Below are 15,563 nucleotides of genomic sequence, written 5' to 3'. Positions count from 1 at the left end.
TAAGAGTGGAAGGCAAACAGATTATACACCTTGAGGAATTGCAGCTGCTGCTGTCAGGGGTCTGGGGGTCAGCATGTGGCACCACACTGGTTTTTGTGCTGGTGTGAAACAGGATACCTCAGCACACATGCCCTCCCTTGCTTCAGGACACATGCCCTTGCTTACTTCTAAGGAGCTGTCTGATGTAAAAAGAGGTCAGTCAAAACCAAACCTTGACCAGGCTTGAGGGTACTGGGCAAATTTTAACACTTTACTGTATAGATATTTCCCTTACTTATATATTCTGTTTCTTAGAAAGATACAAAAGCGTTTTGCAAGAAAGGAAAAAAAAATAAACTGTTTATTATGTTAATTATTCAAATTATTAAAAATTTCCCAGCACTGTTATATAGCACTAACTTGAGTGCTACTAAAGTCATGATAGAAAACTGCCACAGCTTGTCCTTGAAAAGCTTGGAAAAAAAATGCTTACATTTCACTTCATGTGTACACTAATAAGCACAATAATTTTCAAGTTATTCTATATGATAATTCATGCCAAAAGATAACAGAAAAGATTACGATAGCTCTTAAACTGAAAATTGTTAAGTGTATTGATAGAAATTCACAAGATCTTCTGTTTTGTTACCGTGATATTTCTCTCCCCTCAGTTAAGCCTCCACACGACAAAGCAGCCCATGATAAAAGGTTATTGAGTACCACTGTATTATGCCATTAGTACCTATTGCTTTGGATCAATGGCAGAGAAATTCCCCACTGTGTTTACAAGCTGCAGCATTCAAAAAAAGACCCAAATAAATCAGATATTTTACACTAACAATATCCTACAGAGAAACCATTTTAAATTCCTCGCTGACACACTTTACTTTCCAGCTCATAAATATAACACAGTGTGCTTACAGTGCTGGGTAAGCCATCAGCAAAGGCACACACAGTTGCTCTGAGCCACTTGGGGATGTCATGAGTACATGGGAACAGGAAAGGTAGTCAAGTAATACTTGACTGCATTACTCCATCACATGTTTTGCCATTACTTTTGTGGCTGAGAAACTCTCAAAATACTTGCTGATCTACAAAGAGGAACAGATGCAGTAGTTGCCCGAACACCATACTACTGAAGATCAAAAAACAGAATCATAAAATATGCTGAGTTGGAAGGGACCCAGGAGGAAAAAACCCAATAAATACATTCTGATCTCCCCTAATATCACTAGCAAATTTTTAAGAAAGCTTATGCTCAAATAGCATTATTACCAAATATGTAGTGATTTACTAATTGTCCATACCTTTTAAACACCTGATGCATTTAAAATAATGGTTTGGTAATTCCTTCATTGAACTCAAAGCTCAGCAGCTGGATTGGTTCTGTATGCTGTCTACTCTGGCAAAATTCTGGGGAGGGCAACTAATAAAAAGAGAGAAAAGGAACCTACCAGAAAGAAATGAAACTGTTCAGAAAGATCAGGCTGACAGCTTGTCTATCACGTTTTGATTTTTTTCTGGTCACAGTCTACTTCTAGGCCCATTCTATGAACTCCCCTGTTTCTTCTGCCTGACATTTGGTACAAATATTACTGTTATGTCTGCATCTTATTTCTTTGAAAACTGGCAACTTGGGCATCAATCAGTGCTGAACGGATGCTGAGTTGCGTAACAAGTGACAACATCGTCTCCCAAGATATCCACAACTCTTGTTTTGCGAATAAGTTTTGACATGTCAGGCACAAACCTGATTCTTACAAATGTGTTAGAGTAACAAACCACCCTTACAAATAACAGAGAGGGGCTTTTGTTCTCCTGAAGCATTTGTTTTTCTTTGCAGAAGAAGTATTTCTATGTTAATTAGCTTTTCCTTTTGTCCTGTGTTCTTTTGCGATTCATCTTTCATAACTTTTTTTTTTTTTTAAGAGAAACATCTGCCACCAGCCTTGCAGTAAATCCTTGGCACACAGATATTATTCTTCATTAAAGAAAACAAAACACCACAAAACTCCCCAAAGATGAGGATACTCTTTTCCCTGGTGGGATACTCAGACACATTATGTTCTCCTTCTGTCTACAGTCATCTCTGCTGGCAAGTGTCAATTACAGACATAGGTTTTAGGGAACAGAAGAATACAAAACAATTTACAAATACTTTTCTCTGGAAGCAGACAGGTGTAATGACTGAGACGCTTTGCTGTAATTGAATTTCATGCTGTCATCTATTCAGTCACAAATAGATGTCAGCTTCAAGGATGCTACACATGGGGGAAAAAAAATAACAACAAAACCCCCTTAATATATTCTTATTGCTACTGTATAGCTAAGTTTGCTATTCTAGTTTGACTTCAGCAAAAGCAATTTTTACTTTTAGAGAAGTGCATGAGGTGATTTAGAATTGTGGCTTTGGAGGCCTATAGGGTAGTAAGATTATGTTTATTTAGTGTAAGATGTCCAAGACACAATTGAGTGAATTCCAGCCCCATAAAAAAAAGCATTTTGTTCCAGACATAGCAACCAAAATCTGGAAACAAAGTGCCATGCCAAAAAAATTAAAAACAGTTGATCAAGTATTAACAGAAAAGGATATAAATATTCAATAAAGATGTCAGCACAAAACAATAATTATCACTGTGCCAGAGGTTTGATCAAACTGATGCTTCCAAAGACATAATTGTTCTGTGGGGAAAAAAATATTACTCTACTAACATTCCTCAAATGTGTAACAACTTCTGTTCCAGCCTTCCAAATTCCTGTGAAATGCATCATAATGGCACTGCTAACAATGGGCATATTTCTGAAAGCAGCATGGGTAGTATTCACAAGGAATACAGGAAGAACTCCATGCAAGAACAGTTTGCATTCTCTTTCATATTATGAGCTGTTTTTCTCCCAAAGAACAATAAATCTCTAGAATTTAAGAAGATAGATAAATATCTGTCAGGGAATCTCTGCTACAGTGATAAATATCAGAAGCAGTAAGCCTGAAGTTTGTGACTATGCACAGGAGGGAAAGTCATGTCCATGAGAAGAAGGTCAGGCACAGCAGTCAGTCCATGATTCCCTAGGTCAGGACTCGTAGAAGAAGCAGTTTCACTGGCCAGAGTGAGGTCACCACTGTGGAGAACTGCCACAGACATAAACAGAATATTCAAAATTTCCTTTGATGTACAAAAATTCACGTACATTCTGACAACTGAGAAAAAATCCATTTGATACAACATTGATTGTCCCAAATGAAATAACTTTGGATGTTTGCACAAGCTGTTAAAAAACTACTCTTGTGCAAAAGCAGAAGGAAAACCCCTTATCTTTGGGGGAATGTATTTTGCAAAGTAAAACTATTTGATTGATTTGAATATACAACATAAACTAACATCTGACTATTCAACAGAAACAACTATTTTTGACATAACGTGCAAATTAAATTTACTTAAAAACAGCTCACAAATTTTGTATGAAAATATCTTTAATACTTTTATGTTTTCTTTTTTTCCACCAAAAATATTATAACTTTTAATACATTTGTAGGACTTACGCAACTACATATGATAAACTGTCATGATTTTTAAAATATGTATCCCTACCATCTATTACACAAAAAGTAAACTCTGTACATAATTTCAAAAATATCTTAAATGCTCTTCCCTTTGAGTAGACATTAGTTCCTAAAACTCCTTACTGCTTAAAGCAACTTTGGATTTGGGGGGATTTTTTTTTTTTTTTTTTTTTTTTTTTTTTTTTTTTTGGTTATTTGAGAACATGCTATGGTTCAACGCTTCTCCAGGTTCTGCTCACCGGAAAACTTTGCACAAAGGCTTGTCTGATGCAGAAATTTATTAAGCTGGAAACACATCAATCATTTAATGAAAGAATTTACTATGTGGTTTTAAAAGCTGTAGAGAATCATCATTTTTTTTTACAGGCTTTCTAGTGGCTTTACTTCCCTGAATGCGATGAGACTCTAAAGGAAAGTGAAGTTCTGTATCCAAAGGTTAACTTCTTGGAGATTTAGATTACGAAAATGTCAATTGCACAAATTATAAACCCATTTAGCTTTCTGATTAGTTCCACTTTTAGCATACCATTTAGGGCTCAATTCTGACTTCTCATCAATTACATTTTACTTTAGCTTCATTGATTTTATCTAAGTTATCCTTGCCTTATACCAATGGAAACAAGATCAGAACCAGGTCCTAAGGGTAAAGTAATTAAAAATGTAATTACCACAACTGATTATGCAACATAGCTACATCATTAATTTGCTACAATTTTTTATATTTTTTAACAAAAAGATTACAATTGATTTGCCAATTTCATAGAGAATGGTCCTTACTGTTTGTTTCAGGAGTAATTCTAGATGGGATACAGCCAATCTAACTTAGGCACTTGGGTGCACCTCCCCTTTAGGTGACTACAGCATACATCAATTAAGTGCTTAAGTTCCCCCAAATAGGTTTGCTCCCTGTGACAGAGAGGTAACTGCACTGGAAAGATCCAAAAAGAGAGCCTGCCTGTTTAAACTGAGACCCATAAATTTTAAAACATCACTTTAAGACCTTTGAAAAACTTTCTCCACTAACTACACAGTGAATTTAGGCACTGATTTTAGAAGAAACAGATGACCCAGTAAAGCAAATAAAACTGACACATGACATTTACGTACTTTATAGGTGAGGTAGACCCCATCTTTCTCACACACTATCTACAATTTCTTCCTTCCTCCTAAATTTTCCTTCGCATTTAAGGAGGTATTCCATTATCCTTAAAGCACTTGAAGGTAATTAGCCAGGAGTTTGCTCTGACTTACCTCTCACGCAGATCTTGTAGGATCCAGCTTTCTACATACAATAGAATAAGTCTAACTCCTGATGGGCCTAGAGGTATTTTAGCAAACTGCCATCTAAATACTGTGACTCCTTTTATAACTCCAGCTTCACAACTGCAGAAAATCAACTTGATGATGAAAATATTCCTACATGGTATTGAAGTCTGAACTAATATTTTATAAGGAAAAAAAATCCACAAAAACCCAAAGCCAGAACAGTTCTGGGTAGGATTCTCTTTCAATTTTTGATGGTGCGAATAAGTAGTGACTGCATTGACTCCTTTCATCCCAAATGTTGAACTTTAATCAATATCCAGGATGAAGGAGATGAAAATGGAGCTCTTTGCAGTAACACAAAACCATGCAAAAATAAGTCAGAAAGGCTAAACTTAAAAACAACCCAAACAAACAAAGCTGGTTCTGTTTTATTGCACATTTACTCAATATATTGGAAAAATAAGCAAAACTGAATTAGCATCTTGAATAGTTTATTATGGTTCTATTTATCCTAAATAATAAACTTTAGATCTGATTCTCCATTCCCTCATTCACAGTTAGGGTATTGGGTGAGAGTAGGGTTGGTCTGTCTTTCAGGCTGCATCCAACGTAAGCTGTTCTGCTAAATGAAAGTATGGAAAAATGGTGTCTACACGCCTTTCAAGTCTTTCCAGATTGTAAAGGAGACAGCAAAAAGACCATAAAACGAGAATGTCACAAAAGCAATTAAACTTGAGTTGTAACAACAGCACAATCCCGTGTTTTAATGAAAATTACTGTTTTCCTACACAGACTGTATAGATAATTTTTCAATTACTATTTTCCTGCGAGAGCCTCCAGGTCTTCAGTAGAAATTATTGGTACCTACAGGTATGTATAGCACAAAAGTTTCACTTGCCACCAACAGCAAGAGACTCAAATTTAGTGATTCCAAGGCCCATCACTAGCAGAGCAACTCAATTGACATGAGTGAGCATAATGTACAATATGGGTCATATTTAGATCAGTCAAACAATACAGCATAACTTAGACCAACAGTGTATTAAATAACAGAATGTGAAGGGTTGCACAATATGCAAACAGAAACAGAAATAGGACTACATCCTCTGAATAACATTCTAATATCTTATTCATTTGAAAAAGCTCCAGTGTAATTATTTATACTCATGAATGCATTATAATACACATATTAAGATAGATATACATCAGAATCATGAACATCTACACCTGGTTTCCTTAATGAATATGGTCTCAGCACCACTTACTATATGACATGAAAAAAATAAATTATTGGTACTGGAATTTCCCATTATAATAAATATACTGAATGCTCATTACTCTCCCCTAAATGTGCATGTAAAAACCCTGACTTAAAAAATAGCTGCGCTAAACCACTTAGGAACTCCTCTTATGATCATTCAATGATAAAAGTAGTCAATCTACTTATTACCTAGGTGTGAGTTTTTCTAGATCTTTATGTGAGCACTGCTAAAAAAGGGGAAATAGTAGAGGCTACTTAATTTACAGATTACTTAACTAAACAAAGATGTACTGTACAAATGCTCAGGCATAACAAAAACAGAAAAAAAAAAAATTCCTCCTTTGTTCTTCCTAGCCAATAGTGGCTGAATTAGTCATAAAAAAAAGCTGGCAATGATATGTGCAGATTTTATTTTAAATCTCTACTTGAAGGCTTTTTCTTTCTTTTAACCTTGTCGTTTCTCTAATCCAAACTAAAGGTTTGTGAAATACACATATAAAGTCAGATAATAGGGAGACTCATGGCACTTTTTCACTTTTTTTAATAACATCTGTTATTATCACAGGAACCAATCAGATCTTTATACATGCAGTATGTGTGCAGATTAAATAGAATAACTATCTTCAAATGGACATGATTGCAAACCTATTTTAGAAGTGGAACACACAACTGGCTTATCTTTATTAAAAGAACTACTACTGCATACACTACAGTCTTTAAGGTAATGTACAATTCACCATTAAATATAATTCTCCTTATCTGGACTCAAATTTCACACCCCAGTGTGCAATACCTGTGTGGACTGATCCCATCTAATTTTTCACCAGGCATATTAAAATAAAAGTCCAGCATCATTAAGGTCCTTTGAGTTAGTGGAGAAGGAGATTCTGCTGGTCTTTCAGATCTTAGGTAAGCAAGTCTTAGGTGTGCCTTTAAGCTAGATTGTTTCTACAGGTGCATCCTAAGATGGAACCTACGTCACTTGAGTGGTAGGACTGTTTTTCAGTCTACATCTTTCATAGGGTTTGGGCTTTTTTATAATTTCATTATGATTACTCAATATTAAATCATTAGTCTAATATTTGTTTTCTCTGATAGAAATACAGAGATGCCGATTTCTGGTATTTGTCTCAATTTATTACCCACAGCTGGGAACTAGCCTTCCTAATTTAAACTTCTGAGTCTATGTAGTAAATGCCTAAAAATTCTCCCAAAAAGAAATCTAATCAGGGAAAGGGACTGCCCTAAAAGGCCTACAGAGAGGCATCCTCACTGGTACAGCTCAGCACCCAGCTAGGGAGGCTGGACTCCCCTCTGAGGGATGGTGGAAACATCTGCCACTCTTCAAGAGGTAAATGAGGCATATCCTTTAAAGAGTCTGGCTTACTCAGAGTTTAAAATTTGTGTCAATACACAACACACAGCCAAGTTTGGCAGACGGAGTCTACCACCTACCCACCTTTCTGCTGCAGTCATTAACTTTTCTCCAGAGTGCCTAGAAACCACTCTCACCCCCTAGATACAAACAGACTTTTGAGTTTTTGCAAGTAAGTTCCACGAGATTGTACTCTATGAAGCACACGCTAAAAAAATACATAGAAATACATGATAAATTAGGATTGTGACTAATGCAGATTTGTGAGGCTTAACATGTGAACAGCTGGCCAGCTGACCTACAGCACAACAGCCATGTGAATGTGTCTTAAGTGAGTCAGCATGGCCTGAAGTTGCAGGATCACCCCAAATTCTGTTTGAACTCTGCTGTACAGCCGGCCCATCCAGGTTACATACTCTAGTGTTAAGTATGTACTTCTCCCCTCTTCCACTCTGTGGTAAAGTGCTTGCCAAAGAATGTAAAGGAATAAAAGAGATCATCAAATTGGTTTTTAAAATACTTAGAATATTTTTTTATATTTGTATTTAGTTAATATATATACTTAATATCAAGGTAGGTCTCAAATCACCCCACTTTCCCCCCCACCCCCCCCAAAAAAAAAAACCACAGCAGGAAAGAAATTCCAAATCTGCAACACTTTTGAAGGAGATGGATTAGTTTAGTGTGAAATTATCCCATGTGATCCCTTCTTTTCATACTAGCCCGTAGCTCAGGGAATTTGGTCCAAGAAGGAAGATGGGAAGGGAAAGGGAAAGGGAAAGGGAAAGGGAAAGGGAAAGGGAAAGGGAAAGGGAAAGGGAAAGGGAAAGGGAAAGGGAAAGGGAAAGGGAAAGGGAAAGGGAAAGGGAAAGATTGGCTCAGTGCATTCTTTCTGAAAAATCTGTCTCATTAAATTTAACATGAAAAAAGCAAAATCTGGAAAAAAATTTGGCCCAGTCCTGACTGGGTATCAGTAGGTGAGGTGCCATGACTGGTCTCAAGTACTGGCTCAGAAGTTCCAGAAGGTCAGGAATGCAAGAAGCTGGCTAGAGTTTAAAGGAAGCTTAACTGTTGTGGGAGAAAGTAATTTTAATGACTTACCAGAGGCTTACAGAAGGTTAAGCTGTCTGAATAGATACAATGACTATAAAAACGTTAGACAAAAGAAATTCGCCTTACCTATAGAATATCAATGTTTATCAGAGGAGCTTTATCTTGTTCTTAACAAGTTGAATCATGCAAAAAACAAGATCAATAAGGGAGGATGCCTTTAAAGCTCCACTGTTGCATAATGAAAATTACTTTGAAGAGCTGGCTGCATGTTCATGAAGAGTTAGAAAACTGTCCCTGCAGGCGCTGGTGACATCAGGCAGCTCAAAATACAGTATTTCACTTGAAGCATATCTGACTCATTCTATTGGCATAAACATCACATGTTTAGCATTAACTGCCTTTACAACCAGCTTTATAAATATAGCTTGCTTCCCTTTCCAACGGCTGTCTTCTCCTTTCTTTTGTTGCAAATATTTTTGCTTGTTACTTTTGCCTCTGACAGTTTGACAGTTATTACCTTAAGACATTGCAGGTGTTCTTTAGTTCTTTCCAAAGAATCATCTAGGTACCTAAAGCCTTCAGCACATTAACAGGTGACTAATTTTTAATGATACACCTAAAAGAATAAAGCTCAAAGGCAGAAAATACAAATAAAAATGAAAGGATGACAGGAGCACTTTATGTTTTTTAAAAATCCAGTGGTATTATTTTTTATGGCGAAATGAAGAAGAATCTAACCACTAGCACTTTATAACATGGCACTGTAACAGGTTATAACAAATGGAACACACTACACTCTTAATTAGGCTATTAATCAGCAGAGTGAAAGGTGGATAGACAGTGTTGCCATTTGCTCAAGATACAGATTTCCAGATTGTCACCGGTTATCCAGATAGTGGCAGTTTTGCTGGAATGCTGGTTTTGCTTAAACAGCGCCCTTTGCCCCAGTCATTCTGGGACTAAAAGTTAATCTCCCTTATTTCCTTTGTTTCCACAGCAAAGTCCCTTTGCCAGTAATCAGGATGTATGAAGACATCCAGAAATGTCCCCTAGAATGTATCAGCTTTTCCTGGATAGAGCCACAGGCTTGTCTGCATAGAAGTTGATATGGCCAAAACTCTTTCTCCTCCCAGAATAAAGTAGATGAGAAGAAAGGTCAGCTTTCCTTCTATATATCTGTTATCCTATTATTTCTTTCTTATAAATGTAGGATGAGACTGATTTTAACTTTTTTTCTCTATAGAATTCCTATCTTCCTTCCACCTTCTCATTTTGTTTGTATTGAAATGTAAAACCAAAGTCCTTCTAGTTCTTGACTCAATTATGATTTATGTTGTTTCATGCATTTAAATGCAAAGTTTTCAAGTAAAGTTGTGATGTTTAAATAACAAAATGGTAGAGCCTAATGAAGACTTTAGTGTCTCTTCTGTTGGAGAACCAAAGAGCAAGGAAAGACAAGTTTCTTACATATAGAAAAATAGAGATATTTTAAGGAAGGCTATATCCAGTCACCAAAAAGATGGGTATGAGAGGTGACCCAAATTTACATATAGTTAAGAGCAACCTCAGAAAGTTATACTTCTAGGTCTCCTCTAATATTACTACAGAAAACCTTAACTTAACTGTAGTTTAACTTAAACTTTTACTTACAACCGAAAATCTTACTATAGAAGACTGTGCTGTTTGCTGTGGTGTTTGCCCATGGCAAATGAAGAGGAGGATTAAAAGTTACATATGGTTTGTTTAAGAGATAAATATTCTTGAAGAGGAATTGTCCAAATTGGGCTTTTTTGTACATCCTACAACTATCTTCCATCCTTTTAATTGCAAATGGTAAATTCTCTTAAAAATAATAAACGGGTTATGGTACCTCTTTCCATCCCTCTTTGCTTTGGAACAATTACCTAAATTTGGTCAGTAGAAAGCATCCATACCCCTAGCCTGCATCCCCCAAAGGACTGGAAGGCGTGTGATGCAGTGTGTAGCACTTGAGAAAGAGGCCCCAAGAGTAAAATGCTGCTAAGGGCTGGAAAAACAAATTATGTCTTTGCATCATTGGAATCATCCAGCCTTGTGTTAGATCACAGATATAATTTAAAAAAAAAGAAAATTACGTGACCAGAATAAAGAAGCGATCTTAATGAAATTCATTTTTGTCCTCTTTCTTCCTGACTCTTTCGTCATGGTATTCAAACACAGTTTTCTTCTAAATGAAATTAATGTGTCTTTTTTCAAATTCTCAAAAGATTTGTTTTTTAAAGGTAGCTATTTTGAAATTGCAGTCTTAAAAATGGTTTATTTAATGCACTTTATAAAACTACTTCTCTCTTAGACATATACTTTTATGTACTAATTTGGTGCTTCCATCCTTCTTTTTAACTTTCTAAGTTTATTTTACTACTTGCATTTTTTACAGCTCTGAGGTAAACAACAACCTCACCTATGTACATCAGGATATGGCTCTTTAATTCAAGCTCTCTGCACAATGAAGGCTGTGCTACCGTCTTTCAGTCAAGATGTATCACCTGGCACTTCTTTTGTTTGGTTGGCTTATGTATTTTCTGGTCTACCTGATTCATTGGAGCATCAGCTGTGAATAGAAGCTAATACACCTGCTTTGTTTTCACTGCTCACAAGTTAAATAAGTCTGCTCACCAGAAACAATCAATACTACAAATGACTTGTGCATTAATGACATAAAAGAAACAAAAAAAGTGTTAAACTGATGACCCTCTAATTATCACATCTTTATTGAGGCATTGTCTGCATATTTATAAATGCTGTTGGACTTTTATATAGCCAGGGCATTGATTTTTGCCAATTAACGAATCTCTGTATCCTGAAAGAATACTATTCTGATTACACAGAGATGTTATTGGGAAAACACTGTAATTTTTCATTTTAATGTTCTTTTATTTGTGGGAAACAGCAAACTGAATTTGCTGGGATAATTATCATGCCCAAACCAACTAATAATAAATATCATAAACTAAACAAACCAAACCCACCAAAGTGATGCTGATAATAAAATAAATCACTCCCTCATGTTTCCCTGACAAAAAAAAAAAAAGGTAGTATGCCTATGCAAAGGCAATCTTGAGTTTTGCAAAACAGGTTTTATAGCAACCAGGTGCTACTGTAGCAAATATTTATTTATTTTTAATAGGTTCTCTCATTTAACTTAAAATATGTATTGTTTATAAGCATTTACTAAAACACTGGGGAAATACCACTTTTGAAGCGTGTTGATTAAAAAGTACAGGAAATAAGGAATTTCATTACTAACAGAGATAAAGCTGCCTCAGGTGTTAGAAATTTTCATCTAAAATGGAGTTGGGGAACTAAGGTACCTTAAGCATCAGCATCTGGCGCAGTGACTGGAAGGTGCCTGTATGCGTCATTCTCTAGTGGTAACTTCAGACCAGAAAACCCAGGTTCACCATCATGCAACTTTAGGCACTAAATGGCACACCAAAGTTAAAAAAAATAATCTCCAAGACTCAGAGTAAAGTCACCTTCTGATTTAACATCCCTATGTCTTCCTGTTGGATTCATGAGAGTCTTAAAAAAAACCCTAACTTTATCACTAAAATACAGTCTTCTGGGTAGGTGCTAAACTTGATAAGGATTAAAATTAGGCCTGTTTCCTTATCTAGAAAGTGTATGTGTCTGAACTTACACAGATATACTGTCCCACGGGAGTCTGGAAAAACAGGTTTTTGGTCAAAATGTGATCTACTGTGCAAATCCAATCTCAGTTGGCCAAAGCTCTCCCAAAAGGTCAGCAAAGCTAGCACAAGGGATAAAACACAGCATGACAAAACACTAAATAACAGCCTAACAAAAGGATGCTTCAACGGAAATTAACAGTGCTTACTTCCTCACTATTTTTTAAAATTTTCTTCCCCCTTCCTTCTTAATTGTGGAAATGGTGGCATCCCTTTCTAAAGCAAGGTAAGAGGAGAATTCAGGGCACTTAGTTCACAGTGAAATTCCTGCTTTAAAAGCTGGGTCTGCTCAAGCATAAACATCAATCTAGTGATATATGCTAACTAAATGCAGGAAAACAAAATCATGAGCTCACTGTATCTCTCTTTCAAATAGGGTTTCCCTCTGTATATCTAGGACTTGGCCACAGCTCAAGGAGACAATGCTCCTGCCACTCAAAGGAAATTGTCTCAGAAATGCCATTCAGACATTTGCTGCTTGTATGACTTTGGAGTACACAATGCTGAATATTAAAAACTCAGCTTTTACTTATTAATTACACCCATGTATTCTTGCTCTTTTGTTTTACAGGTTGCAGTCAATTTATAGAAAAGTCACTAAAAATCCTGCATTGCAAAGAAAATTTAGGACATATTTTTGCAACTACTAGTACTGCCTTTGAGAACTACTCTGGAAAAGAACTGACTGTAACGAGCTGGAGTATCTCAGGAACCAGCGAGTGCGTGGGTGAGATGCCCTGATACTTCTATATCACATCTTCCCTTAACTACAGTCATTACAACCCTTTTTTATTCACCAAAAGCGAATTTTGCTCTTAAGCTCTGGCCACCTGAGAACAGGCTTTCAAAGGAAGAAAAAAAAGGGTGCCATGATTTTATTTTTAAAATGATGGCTTAAGGGATACTTCTTGTGCTCCTTTTTACTTTTTTTTTTTTTTCAATATAGATATTTCCATGGGGATATAAGGTTAGTTTTTTAGCTGAAACAAATCAGTAGAGTGCCAGAGAATGTTATAATTTAATTTCTATTTATGTATTACATACGTAAATTGTTTTGGTTTTGTGCATAGGGAACAAAATTAAAGCCACTGTTATACAGCTTAATAATTCTGACCAAAATTTAAGTTCACATGTTCTGATGTTACACATAAAATTTTTCTTCATTACAACAGCATTTTTTTGTTTGGTTGGTTTCGGGGTTTTTTTTTGTTTTTGTTTTGTTTTGGTTTTGGGGTTTGTTTGTTTTTTGTTTGGTTTGGTTTTTTGTTGGTTTTTGTTGTTGTTTTTTTTTTTGTGTGTGTGTGTTTCTGTTGTTAATAGAGTCATATAGCTTATCCCTCTCTAGAAGTAACTTAGTGTTTGGTTCATAAGGCACACAGCTGTTACACATGTATACATTGAAATATTAGGGTATTCATTGAAAAGAAAATTCTGCACTAAAGAAAGTCAGATGGTTCATCATACTAAGATTAAAAAGTGTACACTATAGAATATAATTATATAGCAATGATTATCTATTCTAATATATATTATTGTCTCCATGTAATGCAACTCGTAATATATAATGCATATATAATATATGTAACGAATAATAAATCTTTGGAATACAGCAATGAATAACCTATTTACAAATACGTAGAAAAAAATATCTATTATTAATTAGATAGTAGATCTAATTAGATAAATAGTATTTAGTTTACTTATTTATTTGGATTTAGCACCCCACCAAAATAACACCAAACAAAAAAACAACAAAAAGCACCTATAAGATTCAATATTTTATAATATCTGAATTCAGCAAAATTCTCATTGTCAAAAGAATTTTCCCTGGTAATTATTTATATTTTTTTACTATTAAAAATATTTCTAACATTAGAACTTTCTTTAAAAAAACCTACAACAATCAAAAATGACTAGCATAATTATTCATTTTAAAAAGCACAAGTAAATTTTTCTGGGTTTTACTGTGAGTTTTTTAACCTGAAGTCTGGTCAACTGTGTAGCAGTCTTTAACAGAAGTGGTATTTTAAATACTCTGGATCACAAACTTTTCCAAGTCCCAAAATTTGCAGACTCTCACTAACTTTTGACTTAATGCAAACTCTCACTAACTTTTGACTTAATTTCCTAATCTAAAGTTCAAAAGCTACGCAATGTTTTTTCTGTCATGTCTAATAAAAAAAAAGTCTATGTCAGAGATTTAGGAAAGAAGACATGGGAAATGTCTGTTGAACCAGCAGATAAAGTTTTTCATCTAAAATGGTGGAAAGTAATTTGAAGAATCTGTATTGTTATCTAGACAGAACCATTGCAAATTGGCATAATAAATGAGCATGTCTTAATTACTCAGGAAGTTCCTGAAATTAGAATCATAAAGCTGTCCTTCAGAGTAAGGACTTTTGTCTATTCCACCATGCAGTCCGTTGGAAGGAGGTAAACAGGACATTAGCATTTCACCTTGTCCTTGGCAAAGCATGTCATTGTTACTCAGAGTAAAAAGCTTTTTTGGTTAGAGAATGCATTTTTATATGTGGATCTAATGACTAATGTAGTCAGCCTGAAGTCTGATGGGAGCCTTTCAATGCTATTCCAAAAGAAAAGAAAAACAGTAGGCAAAAAAAACCCCCAAAAAACAACAAACCAACCCTGATAATGACACTGTCTTTCAGCTAGTTTGGTAGCAGACTTTATACAGCTCTGCAGATGAGAGATAATTTTAAGTATAGTTCAAAAATAAGGCAAAAAGTACTGTGATTCCATGCAATTAATAAGACATATTCATAGCAGAAAAGCAACAGAATTATGTCTATTTTCCCCTGCCTTATACATAACTCACTGCCATCCTCTTTCTTTATCAGAAATACCTGCATGAAACAAGACAGGGTACCTCTATTTCTATCTTGGTTAGCAGGGCTCAGCCCTGCAGAAAAACCATAAAGTTGATTTGTGACATCACAAATAATGTTCCATGTAGCAGTTCTTATCAGATTTTGGAGTAAAGATTCTTTGAACAATAAATCAGAAAAAGACAGGTCATCAGCAGAAAAAGCTTAAAAATATCTTAAAAATAAAAAAAATGGAGCATCAAACAGGATAAAGAATTATTTAAAGCTAGTTTCAGTAAAGGCCTGTTTTCCCAAACTGTGTACCACAAGTATGCAACTAGAATGCATATTCCATTTCTCTGAATATTTATAATGCACTGGCAGAATTCCCTTTCTTATTCCAACATTAATAATCCGTAGCACTAGTGGTATATCCAGACAGCAATAATACCAGTAGGGCATGGTAATGGCAATAGTGAAGGAATAAATCTTTTAATATTACAGGAATAATTGT

The 15,563-nt window shown here is 35.3% G+C and overlaps 1 protein-coding gene across 5 annotated transcripts in view; it reads right to left on the bottom strand.

Moving 5' to 3' along the window:
- Positions 1-15,563, bottom strand: part of EPHA7 (EPH receptor A7) — a 162,606-nt gene that overhangs the window by 49,124 nt on the left and 97,919 nt on the right. The gene's annotated exons all lie outside the window — the stretch shown is intronic.

The sequence above is a fragment of the Aphelocoma coerulescens genome, chromosome 3 (assembly GCF_041296385.1).
Source record: "Aphelocoma coerulescens isolate FSJ_1873_10779 chromosome 3, UR_Acoe_1.0, whole genome shotgun sequence".
NCBI lineage: Eukaryota > Metazoa > Chordata > Aves > Passeriformes > Corvidae > Aphelocoma > Aphelocoma coerulescens.
The sequence above is the reverse complement of the archived record's forward strand: the minus strand, read 5'-3'. Positions and strand labels throughout refer to the sequence as shown.